This window comes from Pteropus alecto, unplaced genomic scaffold (assembly GCF_000325575.1).
Source record: "Pteropus alecto unplaced genomic scaffold, ASM32557v1 scaffold110, whole genome shotgun sequence".
Lineage (NCBI taxonomy): Eukaryota > Metazoa > Chordata > Mammalia > Chiroptera > Pteropodidae > Pteropus > Pteropus alecto.
The window spans coordinates 3711585-3723232 of NW_006431920.1; the positions used below are offsets into that span (position 1 = coordinate 3711585).

Here is an 11648-nt window from a genome sequence, read left to right on the forward strand (position 1 = left end):
TGAGGTCATGGAGTTAATTGCTATGTTCATAACAATTGTCTAGTTTTAAGTTTTTAACCAAAATGAAGACTAGTTTATAATGTGTTATATAAACTAAAATTCTACATTTTTGAAAATGTTACCACCATGTACGTTAGTTTCATGGTGTCTATAACACCAACCACGGCAACAACACAATCTCTTACAAATTTTAACCAGTCTGCAACAAATTATTTAACCTCTCTCAATAAACAGTGTAGTTTGTTTCCTGATATTATGTCATCAGGAGCACTATATCTAAAAATTAAATCAAAATCATTAGCAATACTAAGTACAAATACAACTGGCTGGGTGGTACATAGATAGGTAGGTAGGTGATAGATAGATAGATAGATAGATCTGGGTTAAATCAAAATCATTAGCAGTACTAAGAACAAATACAACTGACTGGGTGGTACACAGATAGGTAGGTAGGTGATTGGTAGATAGATAGATAGATAGATAGATAGATAGATAGATAGATAGATGTAGAGAGAGATGATAGATGATAAATGATAAAATGATAAATACATAGATATCAGGTAGATATCAATCTATGCTTTCAGCTGATGTCACAGATAATCGTTTCATGTAAATTATATAGTAAAATCTTAGCAGTAGCTCAACACGCCAAGCACCATTTTTTCCAGCTAGAATTTTGTTTGCAAAGCTTGTTTCTGCTCAGAACACATGATTTCTGCTGCATTCAATATACTTTATTTAATAAATCTGTCATCTGTAAAGAGCAATTGCCCAGATAAGTTATTTTCCCTAAAGCATAACTAATTTCATAGAATCATCAGTTATTTTACTCACATCCAAAACAAATTTTTTTAAATAGATCACCGATTGTTTCATCATGCGTCTTTATACCTGTGTCGTCTTTTCTGATGAATTGTTTCATAATACTATTTTATGATTTTGTTTTGTTTCTTTTGAGTACAAATGCACATTGCCTGATAAACATGTTGATATAGTACACACAAAGAAATGAGCTCTCTACCATTTTTCTTAAAAATCTGTCTTGGCATTTTTTATTTTCCTATTTTTAATGCAGATCTGTGTACATAGACATATTTCTCTACTATTAAAAAAATTCTCATGCAATCAACTATGATGAAGGATGTTTGCCATTAAACCTTAGAGTCTAAGATACAGTAGGAAGTGGTGGAGTTTGTGGGGTACAGAGGCGCACACACCACACTTAACAGGGCCTGGGGAATTATTATCATACAGAAATGCAAGCTCATTGTCCCAGTTTTTACTTTTTAAAAAATGCCTAGAAATCCAATTTTCTATTGTGAAATTACCCAATTGTCTAATATTACCTTAATTTCATTTAAAACATGAACTATTTCAGATTGGGTATTGGCTCATTTTGGGCTGAAAGTGCCAGTTTGTAACCTCTGAAAGAAACTGGGTGATGTCCATTGCATCAGGGCCAAAAAGGCTGAAGTCTAGATTTGGTCCCTGTGGGATCCGTTAGTTTTTCAAGGAAAAGCGTTTTTTTCTTCTTCTTCTTTTCTTTCTTTTTTCTTTTTTTGTAGTGGCCACAGCTCATGCTATTTTCCAAGAAAATTCATTTGCTGGACATTCAGAGTATAACTACCTCAGCCCAAATAGGACAGCTATTACCAAGCAAAAATCCTTGTTTGAATCACATATCGTACACTCTTATTTATTAGGTCATAGGTAAAATTGGGAGTCCAACTAGTAATAATAATAGTAAGACTACTAAAAATAAATTAGGTGACTGAAGTTCTCATTCCTGATCATGCTATCCATATGTACCTACAAACAGTAGTCTATCGTGCCCACTGTTATTGTTCCTATTATTATGTTGTCATGGAGAAAGTTTGACACAAAGAAAATAATATTTGAAGCACACACATGAAAGTGGCAAATTTGATGGTGCTATAAAGATTATCCTCAGTTGGCCCCAAATCCAGTGTGACTCATGGAGCCTTTATCACCAGCTTTAACCCATTCTCTACTCTAGGAGATGAGGCCACTGCTTTCTCCTCTCATGGGCTGGTCTTGGTAATACTGTCTCCTCTGCCTGTGGTCCTTTCTCAGTCACCCGCCAAACTCAGAGCACTTCCTGAGATCTTGGCTACTTTACAAGGTAATCCCCACTCTTTGCCGTCTCTCTGGGGAGCTCCTTGCTCAAGCCCTGCCACCCATCTCGTCTCCTACCTCTGGCTCTTCATGGCTTTGTCCAAACTACCTATTGAGCCCAACACTAGGTGTCTCTTGGAGAGACTCTTCAAAAAACATGGATTCGTTTGTAAATATGTTGAAGTCCTGGAAGTAAATATCACATTTTTATCACTAAGGTGTGGTTTACAAAAAAAAAAAAAAAATCTTTAACTGCTAGAATGGAAGGTTGAAAATTAATCCAATTCTTAATCATAGTAAACCCCTGACCATCTATCCAATCCACCGTCTTTTAAAAACAGCATAGCATCAAATAGATAACATATGTAATATAGACAGTTATGTGACATGTAACATAGCATATTATATAACATGTAATAAGTGCTATGCTAAAGAGACAGCATAGCATGGCACAGACCCCTAAGACAGACTGGGAATGGTCCTGAGTATCACACAGTAGCTCTGTGACTTGGCACAAGCTACCTCACTTTACTGCACCTCAGATTCCTCACATGCATTTTGGGGATCAGAGTAGAATCTTCTTTGTAGAATTGTTGTGAGGGCCGAATGTCTGGTCCAGACAATGCGTTATGAAAGTGTCTGCTACCATCCTAGTTCTGACGGTTTCTACTGAAAGCCTATAAATTGCCTTGTAACGCTTTCCAATTAATTTAGGTATAAGTATCAAAGTGTTGAAGCTCTCTAGATGTTTAATTAACATTTTCCCTGACGACTCATTTTCTTCACCATAAAGGGAAACAGAAACCCTGGACAGGAGCAGTGCATTTCATGCTGCACAATCATCAGAGCGCCTAGGTCCAATCCTGCAGGCGTTCCATGCGTGAACACCAGGAGCATAAAAAACACAATCTCTTCTCGAAGTATAATTTGATGAAAACCCTTCGGTTGTTATGCCACTAAAAAATCAATTTCACAACCCGACATCAGTGAAAAGTGTACAGAGTACCCAGTGCGATGGAATGAGGAGGTGAGATCTTTGGAAGGTAATCAGAATTAGATGAAGTCATTACAATAAAACCCCCATGAATGGCATTGGGGTTCTTATAAGAAAGAGTCACGGGAGAGCTGGCTCCTTCTGCTCTGTTCTCCGCTATGTGAAAATACAAGGTCAATCTGGAGTAGGCTTCTTACCAGAACCTGACTGTCTTACTCCCTGACCTTGGACTCCCAGCCTCTAGAAGTGGGAAATAAATTTCTGTTGTTTATAAGCCACCAGTTTATGGTTTTCATTATAGCTGCCCAAGGTGGCGACAACACATGATTATGTCAACCTTCCTTCCCTCATTTGAGGGTCTTACTCTCCACTAGTTTTCCACTGCATTAATGAGAGATTAGGTTTTTAAAATTTCCTCAAAAGTCCAGCATGATATGAAACCTTCTCATCCCTCTGGCTTCAACATCCACTGACCAGTCTTCCTTTCAATGTCTTAAATGCACTATGCCCCCTCCTGTTATAAAACCTTGGCAAATGTCACTTATCGCCCACCAGGAATCCTCCCCTACCTTACTGCCTCCCACTCACCCTCCAGCCATTCCCCCCACCCACCTCTAACACCTGCAGATCTTCATTCAAAGTTCACTTCCTCAGGAAGCCTCTCTCCTCCTTTGTCAGTTCAATGTCCTCTGTCACACAATCGCTAAAGAGCAGGGACTCTCCCTCGCCGTTGTGATTTCACAGTTATTTCTCTCACGGGCACTCGAATATTTTTTCCCAAGGAATGAATGAAACAACTCATAACTTTTGAACTTCAAAAAAGCGTGTAAAAACAGAGAACGCTGGAGGAGGGCGTAGTTTGAAAGGCACTTAAAAAGCAAGTTACTTCTAAGCACATGCCAGTCCGTTGGAACATTTTAAATTAATGAGTCTCTGAAGGGCCCTAGGAAGCCAAGCACTAGGGACAATAATTTGAATACCTGCCTGAAGCTAATACCTTCATATGTAAAACTAGAACAGGCCAAATAGATTGTTTCTTTGAGACCTAATGAAATGGAACTGACAATCACTTTTCTATACCTTTCATCAATGTGGATAGTTAGGTGAGATTGTTCCATTCAAAAGAAGGAAAAGTACCTTTTTCCCTTTAGCGGCTTGGTTTAAGGACTGAATTCTCTAAGGAATCACCCCACTGCCCTCTATAGCGTCACCCGGAATGCGTGTGTTTGGTAGCTGCTGCTGAGTTTTTGTTTTTCAGAAATTTTACCTATACTAACAAAACCGCAGCATTGCTTTACTATTAACTCTTAAAGAGGAGCAAAGTGTCTGCTCAGGTGGACCTGAAGCATCCTGGAGAGGTAACGTTTAGAGTTATTTCCGAGTTTGGCTGTCAAAAATATGAGAGATACTACTTAGATGTCTAGTTAAGTGAATTATTTGCATTTTAAAATTGGACTCACTGTCAGTTATATCTAATACTTTTGTGTTTAAATGGCTTTTCATCTACTCTAGAATCATTGAACTACCCAGAGTATAAACATGAATTTCTACAGTTTTTACATTTTCTTTCTGCAAACATATATGACTTTAAGAAGGTAACCGCTGGAGATTTCCTTTAATTTATTAGTTTAAAGGTGAAAATTAGAAATAATCTTTAGTGAAAACTTAGTGGGAGAATTAAAACACAAAGTTCTACAAATTTCAAAAACTTGCAATATATATATTTAATTTAGGAAATTATAGCATTTTTGTCCTATGCCATCATTAAAGCAGAATTGTCTCATCATACCTGGAGGAAGATTTTTGTCAACTAACTGATTAACTTTTCAACATTAATGCATTAAAAACTGTTTTTTAAAAAATGTTTAAAAGAAAACTAACTGAAATATACTTTCATACACTATTGAGAAATTAAAAATATACACTGAATTCAAGTAGTTGATCTGTACATGTAAAAGATAGTGTTTACTCATTTAGACTCAAGATCTTTTTTTCTAATAATAGAGGCTCTGTTGTCTCCAGGTCTGTATGTTCTCTCAAATGGCACTATTCATATTTAGGAACTTAAATGATAATGATTAAATAGTAGTTGATGTTTTCAACATGTCTACCTTCCTGTTTTAAATTGTAGTGTTTTTTCTTTTCTTTACTTCCGTCTATGTAGTTAGTTCTCTATTTCATGTCTGTTTCAATCATCCACTGGTTTTATGACATGTGATAACAGTCAGTACTCATAATAGTAATGAGCATTTAGATGAGTTAAGTCATAACACTTCCGGGAATAAGAAGCAAGGCATTTCTTAATTAAATGTTTTATAGTTCTGAAAAGCAAGGTAGCACTCTGTACCTACACATATTAGACTCCAGATATAAGTAATAAAGGTTTAGAAAAAAAGAATTTAATGTTTTGTGTCAGTAAATAATGTTTGCATAATTAAATGGAAACAGATATTTATGCCAAGTAAATAAGATTTGGGTAGCAGAGGAACTAGCAACATGCAAAGAGCCAAATTTTAATTGCTTTACAGTCTCAAAAATAGCTGTTGATTATAAATATTCTATTTCAAATTGTTTAGATTGAACCTTATCAAATTGTCACTTTCGTACGAAAAAAAATTTAAGAGCAGCAATTTCAAATAGTTTACCCTTATAGACTACAACTCAGGTTATAGATGTCATCTGATGTTTTTACTTTATATTTCATTTAAACTTCATATAAATTCTACAAAGTAAGTATTTTATTATCTTCTCATTTTTCTGTGGTTTTTCAAGACTAGAAACTAGTGAGAGAGAGAGCAAGGGTTTGAAGCTGAGCTTTTCTTGTAAGCAAAGTACAAACTTCTGTCACTTCTGCACTATTGTGCTTCAAAGATGAGAGAATGTTCCAGACATATAAGTGAGAGCGCACTCTCCCAAGGGCCCGCTGAAGAATCAAAATGGATAAGTCATGTGTCTGGAATTTTCTCCACTGTTATTATAGAATTTAAACATTCTGAACAATGAATGTGTCCATTATGTGGAAAACATAAGATTATGTTTAAAGATTTGAAAATTAGGTATTTGTTTGTTTGTTTTCTACATGGCCTACTAACTTCTCTAGTTCTTTGTTTTTAGTTCTTTTATCATGGTTGTTCATAGATTTGGGGCATCTGAGTTATTCCTTGCTTCCATGACTCAGAAATAACCCTATTCCCTGTGTCATTCTTTCTCTAGAACATGCTTATTCAAATTAAATGGAGTTTAAGTTTTGAACTGAAAACATCCAAGAAAGTAGTAAGAGCTTATTTAAAAAAAAAAAAAACAGTTTGAATACAACGAATTTTGAAGGCCGAGATGTACAAAACCATCATATTTAATTTCATGTTTTAGACATGAGTGTTTTAGGGTTAGCAAACAGATCACCTCATTTACCATCTCCTGAGGTCTGCTCATCTGTCAGAAGACACGAATTCTCTGACTATTCCTTGCACTTGATACGTGCTCCATATACCCAAGAGAAAAAAATTTCCCCTATTAAACTTGCTAGCTATTGCTTTGGCTCTCTGAAACTTGGCTTAATTACAGGAGGCAAAGTGGGGAGTTGAGAAATCATCTTGATTCAAAAAGAAACCAAAGGTTTGCTACCGAATAGAAGATCCCCCACCATTATCCTTGAAGTCTGTAATAATTTGTCTACTAGATATTTGATCAACATGACTCTTCTTCGCCTGCACTATCCCAGGGCATGACTCCTGAAACTCAGAAGTTTATCTCAGCTCTTTGTGTATTAGTAATCTAAATAGCCTTTTTGAAGGAAAAAGCAAGGAAGTTAAGTCTATCGTATTCTTTTTCCTTTCAATTTAATATACAAATGAGGTAAAACTTCCAGGTAAATCCTCATCCAGGGGAAATTTGACTCATCTCTGCCTCCAGCATTCTTGGGCATTATATTTTCTTAAGACCACCCCTTTCAGTAAGAGGAGATGACAGGAGATGACAAGAGAAAGCTGTCATCACCAAGGAAAAGAGTGATGATAAAATTAGAGTAAAAAAGTCATCTTAACTTGTGACTCCCAAATCCTCAGTCACCAGGGAAGATTTTGAAAAAAAAAAAATATTTCCTTGAAAACAACTCAAATATTTATAAACTAATATATGTATAAATAAAATATGCTACAGACATACAATGGAATATTATTCAGCAATAAAAACAAATGGACTATTTTTACACACTATGACATGAATGAATTTTACAAAACATTATGTTAAATCAGTCACCAAAAACACGTTTTGTATGATTTTTGGGGAGAGGGGGGAATTAGTATTAAAATGGCCTTGATGCATGGTTAGCTAAAATAACTGCCATTATTTAGAAATTTCTATACCTTTTATTGTGTCTCTTGTCACAAACTGCTTGAATAGCTACCCACAAAATGATACTTCAAAGTTTTTTTTTTAACACTGACAATAAAAAAGGCCAAGAGGTTTGACATTCTCAAGTGTAAATCAAACTTTAGATTTCATTTTGTGTGATTGTTGCAATCATTTCAAAGCAGTAATAACTAGATACAAATGCAGTATCATTCCAACAGTCCAGTGTGTTCCAGAATATCTGACGGCACCATGGCATGACAATACTGATGTATAAATTGCCATTTCAGCTATCATCAGCCTAAAGTACTAATCAGGAAAAATGCTATATTCTTCAAGAGATAATTTTGGTCCCGGGTTCTGAATCTAGCAGAAGTCTTTTGGTTGGGGGAAGAAAGGAGGCAATTTTTTCTTTGAAAGATTGGGGGGCCAGAATTTTAATACCATCAAATTAAGAGATCTTATCAACTCCGCATGGCCAGATGGCTGCATTGTTAGAAGCTGCAGAAAGAAGGAATTGGGTTTCTTCGAAGATAAAGCATAAGAATATATTTGGTCACAGAAAACGTTCAAATGCCGAGATTCTAAAGGGAATTTGATACCGTGATTTTGTTAACGTTTCTAAGTAGAATCTCCATAGAATGATTTCCTTCATAGGTTTTAGCTGAATTCAGGAGAGATGAAAAAATACCCAGCAGAGGAAGTCAAAAGCCCCACATACGGGCTAAGCACCTCACTGTCACATAATCTCTTGCACAGCCATTTGCCCTAGGTGGATGCATAATACAAGGGCATTTCTCAAAGACTGAGAATCTCAGACTATCTGAACAGTCCAAAATGTTGCTAAAATGAATACATGAAAAATAAAAGAAAACCGTCTACATCAATATGAATTTGACCGGACAATCATCATCAGATCTTTTTCTGTGCTTTCGGTTCGAAATGTCAAAATTGAAATGTTTTATATGACATAATAATGTTTTTGTCTGACTTATGCGATTGAAATAAAACCATCTATTAAATACAGTTAACTCAAAAGTTGTTATAAATTCAAATCCACTTTAAATTATTTATTTTTCCTATCTTATTAAATTTCATATTAACCTCTTCCTCACAGTAGCCTTTCACCAAAATATATCTTACAGCACTACCTAATAAAATTTCAGAGTGAAATTATATTTTTAAACATGCGTATCGCATCCTCCATTTATGAAAAGAAACTTATAAGTAAAATAAACAATTGAGATTGTTTGGCTAAATAGTCCATAATACTAAACAGAGAAAACAGCAGATTGATTATGGATATTAAACATTTTACTATGTATAAATAACTTTGATTATCTTAGACTATGTAACAGTAGGAATCATAAAGTAGCGTCACTTTCTCAGTGTTATTCATTCCTACAATGTTTCATTTTAAAACCATAATAATGACAGAAGAGAGGCATTTGAATTAAAAGTTAGGTACAAAAAAAAACTTTGTGCAGGGCAAGAAGGGAGGTGTTTGGGTTCTTTCGGTGATGATGCTCCCATCTGCTTCGGTGGAGTATATCTGCAGATGGTCAAAACAAGGACATATGCAGACACAACATGAAATGTCTTTTTTACGTGAAGCAAAAGGTGTTTTCATTCCAAGAAAAATGTTCAAAACTTTTAAGTGTATTTATTACCAATTACGTTTCTCAACTTTTTGCCTTTTTCTATTTATCAGCGAATTCGTATTCATGGGACAAAGAAGCCAACCTAAGTAATTTAAACAGTACCAATAAGTAGATGACTATTAGCCCAGTTAATTCTCCTATAATTTCTCTATCTAGTGCCTTATATCCTATTGGAAGAAAACTTTATTTATTAACTACATTAGAATTCACTACATAAGTAAGAAAAATAATTATTACCAATGTAATAATTTTTACATCTATCACCTAAGATGGTGAGTGCTTCCACAACATTTACCAACGAGCATCTGTTGAGTGCCTACCAAATGCTGGGTTATGCTAAGCACTAAGATTACGATGATGAACAAGGCCTGCCTTCACAAACTCACAATCCAGGGAAGGCTGGAGGAAAATAGAATATGTTCGAGAAAAAAAGGTAACTAATTAAACACATGTACTTTTTAAAAAATCCTTCCTTGGGTCATTTGTCAGATTTGGATTTATACATGTGGGCGAATTACAGATAGCTCAATAGCTTCACTCCAGATTGAGGTGAAGAGTCAACACAGAGCGGTTGGTTATATCTTATCGCCAAGTGGCTGGTGTCTCAGACATGCGACCTCAGCCTCCCTGCCCACAGCATTCTCTCCAGACCCTAAGGCATCCCTTTCAATACATGGCCCATAGAATCATAATGCAGAATCTCCTAAGCTGTAATATTTTAGTCACATATCACACTCACCCCCCAGAAACTTATTTTCCACTTCCCATTACCAAAAGTTCCCTTATAACCTCTTGTAATAACACAAGCAGCAGCCTCACTTGTAAGGAAGGATATATCTCATTCTAACCCTTAGGTCTTTCTCAACCCTAATTGCACAGGGAGCGCATGATAGAACTATGATTGCTTCTTTCATCCAGCTCTTTAAAAAAGTCTGCCAAATTACACCCAGAGTTTTCATTGTGTGGAAAGAAAGGCATTTTGCTCACGATGTCAATCTCACTCCTAAAGTTTTCCTGGGAGATGCCTCGCGCCTTGGATTTCATAGCTTCTGTTTTTTCCCACGCCTCACCTTGTGCTGAGCTCAGAGCCTCTGATCACTACCCGATGAGTGCTGATCAAAGAGCAACCATCCATTCATTGTTTGCGCCGTGTCCACCTTCCACTTTTAGATGTGTCCTGCCTGCCTTAGAAACTCACCTCAAACCCAGCCTTCTCTGAGATTTCATTTGTGATTGAGCCCATTCTCCCAACTTCCTTCTCCAGCACTAACCTGTCACTTCTGCGATACCTAATAATAGTTTTCATAGTTTCAGGGATGTCTTCTGCCTCCAGACATATCAGAGTTGCCTGAGAGCAAGAACAATACTTCGTATGGTTTGTCTTCTCAGCACCCGGCACCAACATCATACACTTGGGAGATGTAGAGCACTTAGCCACCTCATTCAACTACAGAAACCTCTGCCCCAGAGCCACCATTCCCCAGCTCTTACAGACAGAGACTGGTCTTATACTCTCCACTTGGAGTTCAACATTAATGGATGCCTAAATTTCAAATAGAGACCCCAAGGTCACAGAGAGTGAACATATGCAGAGAGCATTCCATCACATGGACTATGTCACAATGAAGTGGATTTACTGCACAACCATCAAAGCTTAAAATTCAGGGTTCTTTGGGTACACAGGTTCCACTCCCAGGGCCCTGGGAGAGGGCTTAGCCATGTGTTCACGTGGTTATATGTTTTTGTAAAATTTTCAAAAGGAAGATATTTTAACTACAACTGTCTCTTTCCATTCAGACTCCCACTACATCTTATCTCCCCTCATGTTGAGAGTTGTTTGAGCGACCACAGACACGTGTGGGGTCTGACTTAAGGGAAATTGTGTGTGTGTTGGGGGGCGCTATTTATATGAGCTATATTTATGTGGCTTGAGGTCACTTTCATGCACAGTTAAGTGAGGATTAGCTGTCCACATGTAAGAATAGCTTTCAGGAATGCTACCTTCGGCGGTGGCAACTCAACCAGACATTGCAACATAGAGGTATCAGGGCAGAAATGGTTTTGTTACACAGATAGTAGAGAGGAAACAAGGTACATGTGCTAGTCTTTGGAGAAGTCTTTCATTCATCAGGCAAGACTGGGTTCTCTCGGAGGGAATTTATTTGATAATGCAACACTGAAAATAATAACTGTGCCATGCACTTTTTTCTTTTCCAGTGGGAGTCAAACAAAAGAGAATGTACCAGAATGCTTATGTTTATATACCACAAACCTGTAACAGTATCACAAGTAATGAGTATGTATGCCTATAACAACCCATAAATGAAAGATATTTTATAGTGGTTTCCTACTGAATTTGACATTGATGTGGAAAATATGTCTTATAAGTAAAAGTTTGTGAAGCTGAAAAAATTGAATCATGATATTAGAGTAGGACTGGATTATCTTTCTATTCCCTCTAGAGAAAATGATATTATAAAACTGTTGTCGTTTGAAGAGAAGATCAA

The 11648-nt window shown here is 36.4% G+C and overlaps 1 protein-coding gene across 1 annotated transcript in view; it reads left to right on the plus strand.

The window, feature by feature from the left end:
• SPHKAP (SPHK1 interactor, AKAP domain containing) overlaps positions 1-11648 on the plus strand; it is an 86012-nt gene that overhangs the window by 39962 nt on the left and 34402 nt on the right. The gene's annotated exons all lie outside the window — the stretch shown is intronic.